Here is an 18,295-nt window from a genome sequence, read left to right on the forward strand (position 1 = left end):
CTTCATCATCACTGCTAGTGAGGTGCGGATCAAGGTGGAACACACTGGAGTTGCTTTTGTCTTTTTAAGCAGCCATTTATTTTACCAATGACCTCTACATGACCTTGCACAAGCTGCCTTCTCTCTCTTTTACTTCCTTTTGCTTGGGATTTATCATCTTTAGGGAATGGGCTGTCTGTGAATAGGTGCAGCACACACCCATGTGGATCTCTGATTTCAAAGCAGTAAGTACCAATACAAAATGATGTCAAAGGTCTTACAAATCAGAGAAAAGATGCAATATGACAGAGATTTAGCATTGCCTCTTTTGATTCATGACAGTTATCCTCATACTAGGTTTACAGCTGGAACACACATATACTATAGTGTTTTTACAACTCATCTCTGCCTAACATGATATTTTATATTTATTCATACTTCTGTTTTACCTGTGTAGATGAGTAATGAGTTTGTCTGTGGTGATGAGTCAGGGGCAGAAATCCTTCGTACAATGGAACAGTAAATCTCACAGCTGATGGGATGGAGGGACCTATTTTCACTAGCAATGCTTTTTGAGGTAAATGTGAAACTGTGATAGAAAGTCATAGGATAACACAGCAGCACTCCTCCGTACCTGGCATCTCTCCTCTCTCAGTTACCTTCCTGCCCTCCGAGACAGAGAAAAAAGCACAACGGTCCAGTCATTATTTTTTTAAGTGCAATTATTTCCCATTAGAACAAAGAGTAAAGTGCAATAAAATAGGAGGGAAAATACACACATTCTTTCTGCTTGCCTGCTACATAAGGACTCCGCTAGACTAAATGTGAGATAGCCCACATCATGTCATATATGACTGCTATCAGGAGGGTAGAGCAGAGAGACATAGCAGATTAATAATCTGCCATAGTGAGCACAAAGCAATGAGGTTACTGCAATAGCCCTATTTCTGAGCCCTGCTCAGCTACAATACAGCACATACCAAGTTCAAATGCCACCTCATGCAACAGGTAACAAATGGCACAGGAAAAACACATCTGGTCAGAAGCAGTCATGGACTGACAGAACAGAGAAACCAACTGGAGAAGAGCACAGAGAAAAGGGAACAATCCCGGTCCAGATAATACCCCCACAGTGACTGCCAGCTGCAAGGCAGTGTGGCATGGGAGCCCAGCCCTGCTCTTACACCGTGACCCTGGCTCTACCCCACAAAACTAGGCTTTGGCTGACAAAGAAATCCCTAACAACGCAAAGCAAACCAAAACCAGCCAACAACAAACCATAAGCCTGTACCCCAGAGGGCACAGAGAGACCTGACCATAGGGAGGTGCAGCACAGCATCCCCGCCACCCCTCCCCTCTCTTGACCCCCCCGGTACTCAGCAGACACCTCCCCGAGCCCAGCCACGCTCCCCCACTTCCCGCACACACTCACGGTTTGTTGTTCCTTATGGGGCAGCTTCTTCACTCCCTCCTGGGACGACAGAGCCAGAATGGCTGCTACTCCTGGGGGGAAAGTGAAGTGAGGCAGGCTCCGCTCTGATACCCTCTTCACCTTCCCCACCGCAGCCTGAGGTGATTCTCCACACCTCATGGCGCCTGCCCCCATCACTGCCGGCAGGCCTCCTGACCCTTCCTGTTCACAGACCTCCATCAGCTCCCTGGAAGCACCAGCAGCAACCCTGTGCCTAAGGAAAGGCAGGGGGCTACCGCCATTTACACCCCAGGTAGTGTGATCAGCAGAGAAGCAGCTGAGGTGAGGGAATGAGCTCCAGGTGCCCAAGGGTCTCCCGTCTATTCAAGCCCTAGTTGTGCTGTTTGGGATGCTCGCAGTAACAGCAGCAAATGCAAAGTGAAGTCATATAATAGTTAAAACTCAAAAAAGTAAACCTGAGGGGATTCATAGGACATTAGGCCTTCAAACAGCAAAGATGTCTAGTGTTAAATGGTAGCTCTGACTACTATCAACTAGACAGAAATTGATTGAGATGGCTAATAATCCTAATTCAGCAGAGTACTTTGCTGTTACTGTAAAAAAATTCTTCGTATCCTGTATGCAAGACCCATTTCCAAGATGATGGCATCAGAAAAAATACACAGCATATTATATATATTAAAGGTAAAACTGTATTAACTCATACTATAGATTACTGCACCACACAAATATATTTCGAGCTACTATCACCAAAGTTAATGCTACCCGTAAGGGTGCTGTTTTAGTCCTGCTATTCAAGTTCTTTACGTATTTTCTCCGTCCAAATTACAAGTTTGGGGTTTTTTTAATAACTAAAACAAAACCCCAAAGATTCACTCAACTGTTTCAAATTTCCCTTCTAAATAGGTAACACATACACATTGAAGCAGCAAATGTCTGGTGTGTAACATGTAACACTTCAATTCCTCCTTAGTAACAGCATTTTACTAGGGCCCTGGTAGTACTTTACATTTTATACAGCATTTTCCATTCCTCCTTGCAGTTTAGCTTTATCTCGCAGGTGACTGAAGCAAAGAGTTCCTGGATTTGTCAGCTAACTGAGGGGAAATGCAGGTTTCTTAAACAAGCACCAAGCACTTTAAAGAGCCATGAGCACTTTACCCAGGAACTGCAGCAGCAGTTCTTAAATGTATAGAAGAGTAAGATGAAAATGTTGGGCTTCAGCCCACTTACTGCAGAAATAGAAACATCTCCACTACTATTTTAGCTGACATCTTACTGAGCACTCTTTAATCACACAGATGATCTGCTGGAAGATGTACTGTGAATTGCTTATACTGACGAGGCAAAAATCTTGAAGAACCTTAAGCGGCTCTCTCCTCAGGCCTGACTAATTCTGGATGTTCTACTCCATGCAGAAATTACCTCCAAATTCATGTGGAATTTTCTGTTTTCATTCTGCTGGAATTTTGGGAAGATTCTTCATGTGCTGTGTGAAATACAGCATGCACACTAACTGTGTGCTGTCCCTGTACACAAGTTCTCTTTCTGCTCTTGGGCAGTTGCTCCCTTCTACATGGGGATGTCTGGCTGGGCACTGAGCTTTGTTTACAGTCATTCTACAACGATGTATGAAAGCAGTGGGTTTATTGTTTTAACAAGAACACAAATACTTCCTCCATAGTACTTCAAGCCTAGCCGTTCTGGACTTTTCATCCTTAAGGCACAACCACCGCAAGTTCTCCACTATCTCCCTTGAATGCCCTCAGCAAATTCCAGTCTTTCTCACTGGTGCTAGTTCTACCTTTCGGTCTGAAAGGCCAGGGTTGTGTTTTCCCATATCTGTGGCGCCTTAAAACACGCCACAAAAAGCGGCTATTTCAGGGTTCCTTTTCCACCAGCGGCGCTATTACAGCTATTATTCCCCATGGCCGTAGCAGGGCCATCCCCTCCCCGGCATGGGCAGCTTGTCAGGCCTGCAAAGCGGCAGCGGATTTGCAGCCGTTCACCTCCAGATGAACGGGGCTCCCGGCCGGGAACGGCCCCTCAGCCACCCCGGCAGGGCGGGGGCGCGGTCCCTCATAAGAGCGGTCAGACCCACTGCGGCCTGGCACAAAATGGCGGCGGCTGCCCCGCCTGTGGGTGCTCCTGAGCCTTTGGGAGTCCCTCACAGGAGAAACCGCAGGAGACCGTTCCAAAGTAGCCCAGACTCAGAAATATGTGGGTTTTACATCTAGCAGACTTAAACTGTGTTGCTGTAAGCGTCAACAGGGTCTGTACACCCACTCTATTTAAGTTCCTTGTAAAAGTCCAGTCTTCACTGATGCTTTTGTGAGATTTCACGTGAGAAGAGCTCAACAAGCCCAGTCCTGGAACTCGGTCAGTTTACTAGGTAGTTTTCAACTATCGTTTTTCTGTTTCTTCAGCTAACATTCTTTTCTCCTGTATTTGTTCTTCAGTTTGTCCAGCCCTTTGGCCACTGCTCACTGTCTAGGGTATCTTCTTTCTCTCTGTGTTCATGATCTCCTGTCTTCTCTCAGGGGAAAGAAAACGCCCCATGACGCAGCTATCAAATAGGATACTTCCAAATAAATCATTCGTATCTGGGAGTAAATCAACAATTGCGAGGGGTTTTTTTACCTCTTTAGGGGGGTTACCTCTGCCTTTTGGTAGCAAATGAGAGGGTTTATTGCTGAAGGAGCAAAAGATAAATGATACTTAGTTTTCATGTTGCCAGTGTCTGTTTATTAGTGCATCTGGAGAAGGATGAGAAGCAAGATTAAAGGGGTTTGTGTACATGCATTTTCCTTATTATGGAGGTGTGCTTGGTCCAGCTATGTGGCATGAGCATAACCCTCAGTATAAATTGCTTGAATTAAATATCCAAGACAAATGTGGATGCTTGCACATACTATGGCTGCTTAAAAAAGGGGAAGTCTGAGGGAAGTCATTAGGAGAAGAAGTTGAAAGGCCCTAAGGAAGGTTAACCTGGTAAAACAAATCCCCCTGTCTTCTCCCCTGCTGCATGCACAGATGTTTGCCAACCCCAGTGGAACATGACAGATTACAAAGGACTTCTTTCCAGAGGATATCTTCAAAGGATGTGCACAGATTTATTTTAAAATAAATTGGGTGGGTATGGAATTCACATCATTGTACCATATATACCGCTCATTTGTCCTTAGTGGATGACACTTGGGGATCCTGCTCTCATTAGGTCCCAGACAGGAAAAATAGTACTTATTCATTAACTGGAGGACTGGGTAATCTGTTTTCTTCATTGATCAAGTAGTCATAATCAAAAAGGCCATAAGCTCCAACAGGCACCACTTTTCAGTTTCCCACAGATAGACTCTCTGTGGTGAATACGGACATTTTCAAGTAATCTCTATGCAATGAAGTCCTGCATTCAGCTCTGGAGCAACAGCACAAGGGGGACGGGGAGCTGTTGGAGCGAGTCCAGAGGAGGCCACAAAGATGCTGAGAGGGCTGGAGCAGCTCTGCTCTGGAGCCAGGCTGAGAGAGCTGGGCTGGTTCAGCCTGGAGAAGAGAAGGCTCCTTAAGGGAAGACCTTAGAGCAGCTCCAGTGCCTGAAGGGGCTACAGGAAACCTGGAGAGGGGCTTTGGACAAGGGCCTATAGGGACAGGACAAGGGGAATGGCTTTAACCTGACAGAGGGGAGACTGATATGAGACATTGGGAAGAAATTCTTCCCTGTGAGGGTGCTGAGGCACTGGCACAGGGTGCCCAGAGAAGCTGTGGCTGCCCCATCCCTGGCAGTGTTCAAGGCCAGGTGGGACACAGGGGCTTGGAGCAACCTGCTCTAGTGGAAGGTGGGAAGGTGCCCCTGCCTGTGGCAGAGGGTTGGAACTGGATAAGCCGTATGGTGCCTTCCAACACAAACCATTCTGTGGTTCTGTGAATGAAAAATGAGCTAAAGAAAAACCTAAGCATCCACCTCGGCTGATGAGTTAGGTGTACACTCACATTCCCCCAAATGGAATAATATACTTGTTCCTCTGTATAACTTGTGTTGTAGTAAACGTAAGAACTAAGAGGTGAAGTAACACAGGACTAAACCCAGTACTCTGTAGTCTTGAGAAAATATTTACCCTTCAATAACACAAAGAATTCAACTAAATTTTCCCAAGTATTATGAATTTCCCTGTTAGGTTGTGATTTAGTTTGTTTTTTTTTCATATGTAATCATATAATGTAGCAATAACAAAAGTAGAATCTGAGAATGCTTGTGCACTGTAACTGTGACTTTTCTCTGGTGTCAGAGTATAACCTCCATTTATGCTCCATGAATGACATTCGGTAACTTGCTGCTTAGTTTTCTCAGTCCAAATCTATTTTTTTTTTCCTATCCAGGGCAATATGTGGAATTTGGTGTTGATGAATAGTTTTCAAGATAGGAGAGAGCTTGAAACTAATGGAAAGAAAACCATCTCTTTAATTCTGTTGCTTGGAAGGAATTTTTCACCTGCCTTACACTTGCTGTGCATACACTCTAAGACCCTGCTTAGAATCCTGGATGAAGACTGTTACGAAAAGCCATTAGTGCTCTCCTGACTGACTTTGTTCACTTCTAGACCTCCCATTGGGAAGGAAAATAAAAGGTAGAGCAGATACCACAGTTCATTCACAGGTGTTAAATGTTGATCAGAGACAGCAGGGAAACTCCTCTCAGAACTGAAAAGAAGATCTACAGTGATTATTTTAATGAGAGGCTATTATAGAATGATTAGTGAAGAGCATGCAGAAGGTTAGTATCTGCTGTTATTCTAACTTGGAATACAAGAATTAAAGAGAATTATTTTCTGGAAGACAGCTTGGAGTTAGGAGCATGATTCAAAATGGGTGAGCAGTTCAGTACAATAAATGGAAATGTGAATGTTTACAAAGCAAAAGGGGTATCAAAACCAACTGGGGTCTTGCACCGGTTCAGGAAAAATTTGTGAATGTGCACTGCATGGGGTGGTAGAAGAATGTGCTTTTACTTGACCCCAGATCCACTGTCACAGCAAATTCAGCACATAATGTTAAATCCCGGTGGTAGATAAAATGTACCCAGTGCATGACTGATTCCATTATTCTCCTTGATGGGTTTGAGGGGGTTTTGTACTTTCTTCATTTCCTTTTAGATTTTCTTTTCTGGGATAGGTTATTTTAGACTGACATGGGCCGTCGGTCCAATCAGGAGTTGTAATGCTTAACTTTTGTCTCATGGGACAAGGCGATAAGTCTTAGTAATGCTTTTTATTTTTTATAGCTCTTCATTTTTTTTGCTTCTCTTTAATTATGATTCCTTCCATTTACTGATTTGCCTTCTTTCTAAACTGTATGCTTATTGATTTTTAAAGAGAACCATTAAAGACGTACTCATTTCCATGTACCATGAAGTCGTTTGGGAGTTCTCAAAAGAATGTTTGCCCAAGTAATGAGGACTGACAGTTCACTGACCTTTGCTCATGTGACAACACAAAGTACCATCTTATATAATCATTAAAGTGAAGAACCTTAAAGTAATTTATTCAATCACTGCCTTGCTTTGTTCTCAATAAGCAGTGAATTAAGCCCTCTTATATCTAACCCAGACCAGAGTCTGTAACTCAGACACTATTGTTTCTGCAGCCTTGTGTCCCAGGCTGGCTTCCCAGAAACAGTCTTCCTTTATTTTTTCTTAGAGAAAGCTCTAGGTATGTTTGGGATTACAAGCTTAGGTATCCACAGGTGAGTGTCCATGGTAGCTGACCAGTATGAAATGTTTAAATCTTGGGCCACAAGTTATTTTTAGGTCTGTTTTCAGGAGAACAAAACTTAACATGGCAACAGTGAGCATTACTGTCCCTTGTCTTACACTCTGTGAGAATCCACAGCCTTCTACTGCCCAAGAAGCAAGAAGGATGTGTCCAGAAATGTGTATCAAGGAATCGCCTAAGCAATGGGGGGCTGAGGTGTGTCTTCAGCTCTTTCCCTGGGAGACAGATCCCTGTGTTTTTGTGTGAATCGTCCCTTTGGAGTCTGTTAGATGAACCAGATCTGCTGGTGAAAGACTCCTGATGATTTGCAACACAAGCTTCATTTCTGAGGTAGAGCTGAGCACTGAGCAAGGGCTGGTGAGAGCTCCCAGGTGGTATGGAAGAAAAAGGCAAAGGGTGAGTGACCCTATAGTTGTGACCTGCATCATCCTGGGAACACCTTTTACTCCAGTATTAGTAAAATAGTTTGGGGATCTCAGTTTTGGATGTAGCTGCTTACCGGGACAAAGCAGTGGCACTCTGCTAGCTAGATTTTTCAGTCAGTATAGGTTTGAATCTTGCTATTGTTGCATGTGCTGCTACGTCTTTCTGTCTGAAGGAAGCACGTTCCTAGGTTCTGCTCTGCCCAAGTATGAGCAATCAGGAGTTAGGCAGCATTAAACAGAAGGAATCATATTCCTATTAGCTCATTTTACTCTGTGCAAGCATCAGTCTTGCACTTCAACTTTCTGTTCAGAAAATAAAAGCTGCTATTCTAGTTATTTGCATACCTGTGGGTATGAACATAATCTTGTGAGTAACATCAGAATGTCAATGTTTACCAGTGCATTTCCTTTTAAGAATTTCTGTTCTACATGTAAGAGAAGGGTGGTTACCACCGTGTAGTAAGTTAGCACATGCTGACGTTCCTGATTTGTGTTCATTGTTTTTAGGATTTCATCCATGGTAAACATAATTTCTTCTTTGCAAGTAGAAAAAAAAATCAGGCTCTGGGAGGCTAATGAACTTGCTTGTTCACACTGTTCTAATACATGCCAGAGTAAGAGCCAAAACATGAGTTCTGACTGTGGTTCTGACATGCACTTACAATGTAAGAGTACCATTCCCTGAGGTTCATTTTCCCAGACAGACAGTGAGCCATGGGTCTGTTCACTAGAGGTTAATTGGAGTCTCTGTCCTTTCCTTAAATTAAAGAAGTGCCCTGAGGAAATTGATGCCCTAAACGTGTCTCAAGAACTTTACATCCAATGTAAGGTGGCACAGAGAGAAGAAAGAGAAATGATAGGTGGTGACCGCAAGCTGAATGCATCAGAGAAACACAGCAGTGCATACTAGGTGTGTGGGCAGAGCTTTCAAGGAAAAAGCAAACCCACTGCCACTCTTTGCAGTTGCTAATTCCTGGAAGATCGGAGGAAATGCACATTTTAGACTTGTAGGACCAGGATACTCTCTAGGTCTGCAGACCAAGTTGCTCTGTAATGAAAAAATATTGATTTTGCAGCTAGAAAAGCCTGCTCACTTCTGGCTGAGAGAACAGAGGGCAGACACCGTAACAGTTTGTGCAGTACAATAAAGGGGACAAACTTCTGCTGCCCCAGCACTTGCTCGAATCAACAAATAATGGGTCATATAAAAAAAGGCTTTTTTTTTTTTTCTATTAAAAGATAGCTCTGAAATGGAAGGGTTGTTTCAGGCCTAATTCATCCCTTTTTGCTCCTGGATGGAGGAAGATCAGTGTAAATTTCTCTCCCTTCCTTCAGCTCTGTGGGCTAAACTGGGGATCATCTGTACACTCTGCATATACCTTGAAAAAAAGTGAATGGCAACTGGACTCACTGCAAACCTTGGGGGAAAACATGTGTCCTCATGGCTGAGAGGCACACAGGGCCCTTTACCCCCTGGGGATAAGAGAGACTAATGCCTCTGGAAGGATGGGAGGCAGCCCTGTAAGGAATGAGTTATCTGTCTTTGAGTGGGGGATCAAGTTCTAGGTGTTACCAGTGTTACTGTTACCAGTGACTGCAGAGCCAGAAGTCCCTAAGTAAATATGAGTAGCCACTCTGAGTGAACAGCGCTCACACACATCTGTGTTATCTCCTCCAAATTGCTCTGGGAAATTCTCTTCATCCATATGTTGTTTTCTTGAAAACACACAAGATGGGAAAGTAGTAATCTGTGGTTGTAGGACATAAGCCTGTAGGTGTAGGACATGGAGTTGTGTTGCTTCTGGAATTCTTTCTTTCTTCTGAAGGTCTTTATTTAATACACACTTATTTTTTGTAATATTTGCATTTATTATTATCTCAAAGAGGTCATAATAAATGCAAATAAAACCTGCCTTTGTCTTATACAAGCAGGAGTATTTTCAGTTTGCTCTTTTAGGACGGTGGTAGTTAATGTTGAGTGCCTCAGTTTATAATGCTTTCACAAGTGTTCTTTCCAAAAAAAGACTGTTTATTTTCAGATGTAAATCTGAAGTGTAGGAAGACTTCCTACACTAATGTCATGCTGCTTCTCTCAATATCATAAGGCAAGTCAGTGGTTGTATTTGGAGCTGCACCATACTGGAACCCTGGGGACAAGCTAGGCTAAATCCACTCTTTTCTCCAGGGTTTGGGTATGACAAATTCCAGACGTGTTTCGGAGCCAAACTGACATATTGCTTAAAACCAACCCTTCCCCCCCCCCCCCGAAAAACAGCCACCAGAAAAACATGAGGAAACGTTTGGATTTCTAGTGGGAGAAGCATCACATGGATCATAGTTGCAACTACTTCTGTCATTAGGCTAGCAGGAGAGTTAGTTAGCCAATATGGTTAAAGATCTTCAGTCAAAGATACGAACTCCAGCACTACTATTAATGAACATCCTTGAGGCATTTCATCAGATCTGATGTATTCTGTGTATTTTTGGAAAACAAGTACTGCATCAGGTGAGGGGCAAAGCCTTTAAATAACCCTACAAATGTGAATGGTCAAAAAAGCAGCACTTTTTACAACATCTTTGGGAAAAGAAATAACATACTTTGAAGTGGAGGCAGGTTGATGTTTCAGAATGAAGCAGCTTCACAGATTTAGACACCTGCTTAATTAGAGGCTGAATATGAAAACCTTAAAAGGCTTTTATGAGGCAGCACTTCAGAGAACTAGCATTCCTCTAGCATCAGCAGAGAAGAGCTGTTGGCTATTATATCTTTGGAGCTGGGTCAAAACTGAATATATTAGCAAAAAGCACTCTCCATAAATGGAGAGTAGATGTATGTAATTCCCAGACCTCAAATAGGATGCATTTTGAAAGAACTGAGGAAAGCTGGAATCATGGATGCTTTAGGAGGCAACACTCAAATCATCATGTAGTCAGAAAACAAAATGAGTACGAAAAACCTAGGTAGGTAGATAGTAAGTACACAATCATTTAAACAATAAAAGAACATCTGGTTCATAATTCTGTTGTGGTTCAGTGGTCTGTCCTACAGTTTTCATTCAACCCATTCAGGATTACTACATGAGGAGCTCCTAAATGCCACCAAAACAGGAAATAAAAGAGATTAAACAGCTAACATGTGTCCCACCAGCTTCTAAGCAGGAGTCCCCCCCCAAAAAAAAACCCAACCAGCTGTGTTGATGGAACAGTGAAAAGTAACTCATGAAAAGTAACTTTAACAAATGCTCGTAAGACCAAAAGGTCTCTACCGTGTCATGTTAGGAAATAGTAGAAGCACAATGACACTAATCATCATCTGACAGAAAAATATTAGATTAGAGGTTTTCCCCTCAAAAGAAGAGAAACTGCAAAGTTTGTAACTGACAAGTGATGAAAACACAAAGCTAACAGCAGGGAGTTTTCTTTTGCTAGTACACTAGCCAACATGAAGACAGGGAAGTAATGCAATCCTAATCAAAACAAAGGGCAAGGCTCTTAATATGGCACACAGTGATTGCAAGACCTTGGTCACTGGAGAACTCAGACCTGCTTGTTTATGCAGGAATGGAAGGTTGATGAAGAAGCCCTACCTGTTGTGAAGAGGTATGCTGGCATTTACCCAGGAGGCTGCTGCGAGTACTGTGTCTCTTCAATAAGAGCTCCCAGTAGACCAGGTAGGCACCTTTACATCTCACTGTATTTAGTGCAAGAAAGAAAAAGAGCAAGTAACTAGTTACATGCTGAAGAAACAGACCAAAATACTGAGTTCCTCAGCAGTTCTCAAGGTCTGCAACCTTTATTCAAAGCATTTTATTTAAGATTTATCAGCTTTGTAACTTACAACAAAGATGATGTAAAATAGCCAGGGAAAAAATACAAAAATTCGAATAGACAAGAGTTTCCTACTGTGGATTATTTATTTTTATTCCCATTCATAGTTCAGTGCCCTTTACAAAACACACTCTTCACCCGAACTTTTCAAAGTAGCCTTGTTCTTTTAAGACATTGTTTTCAGGCTGCTTTTCAAATTGCCTTTTATCATACTGAACACTGAAAACGAACTGAAGAAAACTGACAAATGTATTCAATAAAAAGAAGCCGATATGCTGCAAATAAAACACGTGCTTGGGAGACAGAAATAATTATTCAAGCTTGAATACAGCTTAGGGCAAAACCAGTCTATTTTGGAACTTCGAATACCCATGATACAACTAATGTAAAATACAAATGTAAGTGGCCTATTAATTCCCGTAAAATAAACTAAAAAAAAGACGAGGAGGCCATAAACTAATTATTGAAAAAGCTAAATGACAAAGCACATATTTCACTAGAATTTCTACCCCAGTGTACTGTAAACATTCATACTGTATTAGTTCTGATAGCAAAGTACAGTAAGTGGTTGTATAATGCAAGGTTTAGTGTACTGACATCCATTTTTATTCTAATAGTGCCCGATATTATAAGTGGGATACAATAAACACATAATATTGCTGCTACATTAGCCTGCTCCCATATGCAACTGCAGTGTTATGGAAGTACGTTTCAACTCTGTTGTTCATCCCTAATGCAAAAGTTCAAATATGTCAGTTAAATTCATTTTGTCATTTCTCAATGAGACCACCACCAAATGTCTTACTGCTTTCTTTACTGTTCTGAGGACTTGTCTACAGCTTCTGCCTAGAAATGATTTGTCATCTTTGAGACATAAACTCAGCTTTTCTCAAGACCCAAAAAAGAGCCAAAGGGTGGACATCCTCTTTCATGACAAGCAGACAGACACCATTATCATTACATGCACCGAGAAGAACCCCATTGAGAAGAATCTCTCTGTGAGGCCGACATCCTATTTTGGTTCCCTTCCAAGCTGGATATTTAGCATAATACAAAATAGAGTCTTCTTTATTTCTGCTTAGGAGGGAATTTCATTTCTTCTCCACAGAACATGAGGCTACATGAACTCCCAAACTTAATCACAGAATCAGACTGTTTTGGGTTGGAAGGGACATTAAAGCTCATCCAGTTCCAAACCCCTGCCATGGGCAGGGACCCCTTCCACTAGAGCAGGTTGCTCCAAGCCCTGTCCAACCTGGCCTTGAACACTGCCAGGGACGGGGCATCAAACTCGTCACTGCTAATCTGGAACCTCAGAGGTAATTTTACCTGTCACAATGCAAAGATACACAAGCTTCAGCTGGAGAAGAACATGGCTCCCTGTTTCTCTGCTGCTTAAGCTGCTTTGAAAACATCAAAGCTATGATCAGTGCTCTCCACTGAGTCTCAATTAGTTTCCGAGGCTAGTTTAAGTTCTGGATGTATGTTTTAACTTGAAACAGAAAAATCAAACTTGATCTGCCTCAAGGCCTGATCTGTATCAGCAAACCTTCTCTGAGAAAGGTTTTCTACCCACTGTATAACTATCTACTTGTAGCTCCAAATCATACCTGCTGCTCCTGGAAAAGGCCCGTAGAGAGGAAAAATCCCATCTGTAACAGGATTTCTTTTCAGGCATTAAGGCACTATCTGATCAGTAGCACCAGCAGTATAAAACTGCCATGCAAATTTTGTATTCACTGCAGCTACTCTTGATTTTCTGCACCTGCAAAAAGATGGGAAGGAATTCACATTCTTGGGCTAGATACTGCGCTGGGGTACATTTACATAGTTAAAATGAAATCAAAGGAGCTACACTGATTTATAGGAGCTGAGGGTCTGCTGCAACATTTCATACCCACAAAAAAGACTTGGGTCTTTTTTTTGCTTTCCTAATTTTGCCTGCGTAGAGGTTGTAAATATTTGATATTGGCATTCTTGTTAGAAAGTTTTTTTTTTTTTCAGATCTCGTTTTTAGAAAGCTCAGATGATGTTCCTCAATATACTATGCATGTACATAGAAAATTACTATTTACCTAGAAGCTTACTTCCGAGATTGAAGTAAACTGGTTTCACGGCCACAACTTTCATCTAGTATCCTTTACACTCCAGCATAGCAATGCTTTTGATAGTCTCAGATTAGTTAAACTTAACTATATATTCATATATAAAGTTACACATGGATCTATATTCTTGGTGCCTTACTGCTTTCCTTTTTCAGTTCTGAATAAACCAGTCTACAAATCTGGGATACTATACTTCGTTATAGGGAAGAGGTATCTAACAATCTCATTTGAACTGCCTTAAAAATGTCAGCACCTACTCTAGGTGTAAGAGCCTAAATGCTTAGCTCATAAACCCAGAAGAAATATGAAAACATGTTTTCATGTTTCCCTGAAAAACCATTTTTTACAACTGTGTGATTGCAAGGAGCTCACAAAACCAGCAACACATTGATTTTTCAAATGAAATGTCCATAGCCTGTAGAATAATTTAAGCAGGTGTTAATGAGGTGTACAGAAAGGCCAGGGAGGGTAATTTATATATCCCCCTGCAACAGGAAAAAACCCTGAATAAATGTTAATTGCTCAGATTATGCAACCAGTGATTTTTAGCATGGCACTAAATTAGCTGCAAATATTATAATTACAAAGTACTGGGTAATTTAGGAAAGATTAATTGAAATGATTAAGTAAAAACTGCATAATTTTGCAAGGTAGTATTAATACTTTCTGCACAGAAATGAAAAGAACCCCAACCCCTATGGCTGTTACTGGTTATTTAATGAAGTACATTACACACCTCCTGAAAGCATCAGTGTCCTTCTCTCAAGAGGGTATAACATGATTTTCAGGGGGAAAATCACTGTAGTGTTGATAATAACCAGAATCTCTAAACCAGTCTATTTTAAGGGCTGAACTTGATCTCAGTGACATAGGAGCAACACAAAAATACTGCTTCATGGTCTGCGTCCAGCAGCCTTTTCTGAAAGCTACAGCAACTGTGGCTATTTACTGAATAAGAATGTAAGCAATTGTGCATGCAGTTTAAATGCATTCACTGTAACCAGCAAAAGGAGGCCCACTTTAACCAGGACAGTAGGAAGTATCACTACACAGCAACAGTTTTAATTCACGTTCCTGCCTGCAGCACACCAGCCTCCTGCATGCAGACTTCATATTGTACTGTATGGAGGTGGAAGGGATGGTGATGAATCTGCAGAGGGATCTGAAAAATGGCTCTGCTGCATGAAGGATTTCTTACCTGGGAGTATTCTCTTTTTCAAATGCAGGATACATTCCCAAGTGTTACCTATTTATTAAAATCTCTTGAGCAGGATTTAGTTTTTGGTGGCTTAATATGTAATATAATTCAAATGTAGTTATTCAGAGTGACAGTGGAAACCAGAAGAAAATTCAGTATTGGGAAGAATTCTGGACTTTTGAGACAACGGGAAGAAACAATCATGTTCTTTTTGACTAATGCATGTCACAGCTATAAGAACTGTAAGATATTTCACTTTTCATTAACACACATGCCATATGTCATTATAAGAAGTACTGTGAGTAGTGAAATACTATAACGAAAATAAGTATCTCATCCTTTTGGCTCGTTGTAACACTAAGGACTTGTGATGCTGTGATGCTCAATGTGCAGGATGCATGTTAGGAAATGCCTCCTATTTCTACAGTCCTAAATTCACCCATATGCAGAGACATGAGGAAAGCATCAGTTAATTCCCACTTAAAAAATGGGTAGACTGCTTATCAATTCTCAGTACAGGCTGAAATCCCCTTGACACCATGCTAGGTATGAAATTTTGACTCTAATTTCAGCTAAACCTTAAATTCTGCTTAACATGAAGAGTACAGTTCAGGAACACAGGGGATCTGGATTTTTGTCCTACTCAGTATCTCACCTTAATGTGTGTTTCAGCTCCTTTCACTTGAAGAGATCTTGCTTAAGCCTAATCATATGCAATATTGAGTAAGAATGGCTCAGTAAATCTGGGCGAAAAGGCTCATCTAACACTAAAATGAAGGCTGTGCAGAAATCCATTAGGACAACATTGAGAAGACCCATGCAGGATTAGAGTCAAATTTAAAATTATGATGCACATTGCAGTCTTAGTAACAAAAGGAAATAGGGATGTATTAAATACAGATCTGATTTAAGAGATCAAAGAGATGTGAATCTCATAGCCAGATACCCATGCACAGAGCCTCTGAAGCCAGTGCAGCTGGACATAATTATTTGTGTTGCCCTTATCAAGCTCTGACAGATATTTGTACCTCAAAAGGTTCATTACTGACTGAGAGATCTGAATCATAATTCCTTATGCAAGACAAAGTGCCTGGCACACTAAAGGCTAGAGCATAACACTGGCAATAGGCAAGACAGAAAAAACGTGCAAGGTTGCAAATGAGAGGCTGGGTTCTGTACAGCCCCTAAACTGCAAACAAAAAAACTGCTATTCATAGCAGGTGTCTGTGAAGCTGCCTCAAAATGCAGCCTCTAGATTCTGTGCTGCTCTTTGCCTGGCCAGCCTCCATGCAGTGGTTTGGAGAGGTGTAAAAGCCACTTGCAAATTAGCTGAGAACACTGCTCAGAGCCTCAGAAGAGACAGCTGGAGGTTGCCAAGCACAGGCACACCACAGCCACACATGCGATTGTCCACCCATGTTCACTCTTCTCCCTGATACTTTCATACCCAGGAAGGGGACTTAGTGACACATGAACCTCTTGCATGAACCTGGTATAAGATGGAGCCCAAATAGCAGTGAAACGCTAAGAACTGACAGTATGCCTCTGTCAATTTTGTCTTATTTGTAAGAAGCCTGAATCACTATAAAGAGAAACTGATAGACTGATTTTTACTCACAAATGTATGACAGCAGTTACTTTCCAATGCTGGCACAGCAAAATATTAGAAGAAAGTCATAGCAAAATAATAAACATTCAAAAAGCAACAGCTAAATACAATTCATAACTGCTAGGCAAAGCTACAGCAATGCTCTTAGACCAGTACCTTATTTTACACTGAGATTACATAGACAAGTTAAAAAGTATTTTGAATTTAGACTTTCATAATTACATCATAATTACAGTGTCCTGGATAACAAAGTAAGAGTTTGTAAGATAAGTATCGTATTCATCTGAATAGAAATACTTCTTTTATCTGACACAGCCAGTTGGGTTTGCCCTTGCAGGTATAGATTTATTGTTTGACGGAAAAAACTCTTTTTTTTTAATGTATGTAAATGCAACTGATCCTAAGGGAAAAAACAATTATAAATCATCAGTAAAAATATACTGCATTGCCCCTTAAAGCTGCACCATTTTTGATGCACATTATGAACATACTTCATGCTGGTTTGACCAGTATGCTTCTTACAGTGTATGTTAGTGTGAAATGTATTAATAGGTGTGGAGTCCTCTGCAGTCTCTTCTCTCCATCTGGAATAAATTCTGTCTATTAAAATACTGGGGTTGAATCCCATGAAATGAGTTGATTCTATTTCCCCACAGTTTGAACTTAGTCTGCTTTGTTACAGAAGCTTTACAAGGTTGTCTTGTTTAGGTCGAGAGATGAATGTTATATTATACTAATATTTGCCAACCAAAGCCCAAATTCAAACACTTGGTTTTCCAGAGGTTTTTGTTTAGCAAGATGATGACATTTACCAACAAGTAAGTCCCTCGCTGAGTTATTCTATACCTGCCTATTGCAAGGCTTCTATAACTTCCTCTGCACCAGCAGCGTACTAGGCTAGCCAGTCACTGCTCTGAGCTACAAGCACAAAACCTCTTACAGAGGAAACCTCAAAAAGACAATACAAGTCTGGGTATTCAAGTTCTCTCTCTGCAGGTGAGAAGAACTGAAAAGTGCAAGCTGCACAGCTGAAATCTGGTAGTGTCAGAGCTCAGCCCTGAATCTGTAGCTCTATCCCTAAGGACTGCTGATGGAAACTTGAGTGCAAATGTGGGTACATTTGCCTGAACAATGACTAAGCATGTTAAGTGTGAGAATACTAAATAAGGGGTCAGATAGGAATTGCTTCAGTGAAGCCACAGTGATTGGTGTTACCTGAGGAGCTGGTGGCAAATGTTTGCACATGATGTACATTTCTGTGTGTGCACAGGGACCAACCTGTCTAACAGCAGCCATCACAACTGATCCTTTAAGACTACAAGGAATTACGGTGTCCTTTCACTGTACAAATGACATGACTTAAACACCTCCTCAGGTAAAAGTCCACTTTTCCAAAGGGCTCTGAAAATGAATAGAAGAAGTGGTATTTGTAATTATGGTTCAATAGGACTGGCACAGCTCACAAACCCTGGGAAACACAGGACAACTATTTTAGTGTTTTGGGGAAAACTGATTTTCACTGATATGATCGGAAAGCACTACTTAGGGCGAATAACAGCCTTACCATTTTGAAAAATCAGAATTCTGATATAAAATATGTCACGTTAGTATTTTTCCCACTTTATCTCCTTGTTTCAACATTAAAATGGAAGTATTTTGTAGAAAACCTAGCTGCTACCACTTCAGAGACACTGCTTGTGCAGCTTTGTGTCTGTAAATACAATCTAAGAGCCTAAATTAAAAACAACACTCAAGCCCCACCTTTGCAAACGTAATTAAAACATAGACATGTTCACTAATACTATCTGAAAACATGCAGGTGTCACGAATCTTTGCTCACTTACTGTATGCTTGCTCTGTATTACTGCCACTTCCTATATAATGATGTCCAGTAGTAATACTGGCACATGGCACCTTCTCTGAGTCAGGCTTTTATGATCAAAGTTGCCAATAC

General features: G+C 41.3%; 1 long non-coding RNA gene across 1 annotated transcript; it reads left to right on the plus strand.

Moving 5' to 3' along the window:
• Positions 1-4,442: 4,442 nt before the first annotated feature.
• LOC133225962 (uncharacterized) lies at positions 4,443-6,240 on the plus strand. Its single transcript, XR_009729336.1, has 2 exons — positions 4,443-4,543; positions 5,786-6,240. It is a non-coding gene; the product is annotated as an uncharacterized LOC133225962 (long non-coding RNA).
• Positions 6,241-18,295: the final 12,055 nt, after the last annotated feature.

Source organism: Neopsephotus bourkii, unplaced genomic scaffold (genome assembly GCF_033783945.1).
Source record: "Neopsephotus bourkii isolate Nb327-2 ecotype Australia unplaced genomic scaffold, CSIRO-AGI_Nbou_v1 NB_1768, whole genome shotgun sequence".
NCBI lineage: Eukaryota > Metazoa > Chordata > Aves > Psittaciformes > Psittacidae > Neopsephotus > Neopsephotus bourkii.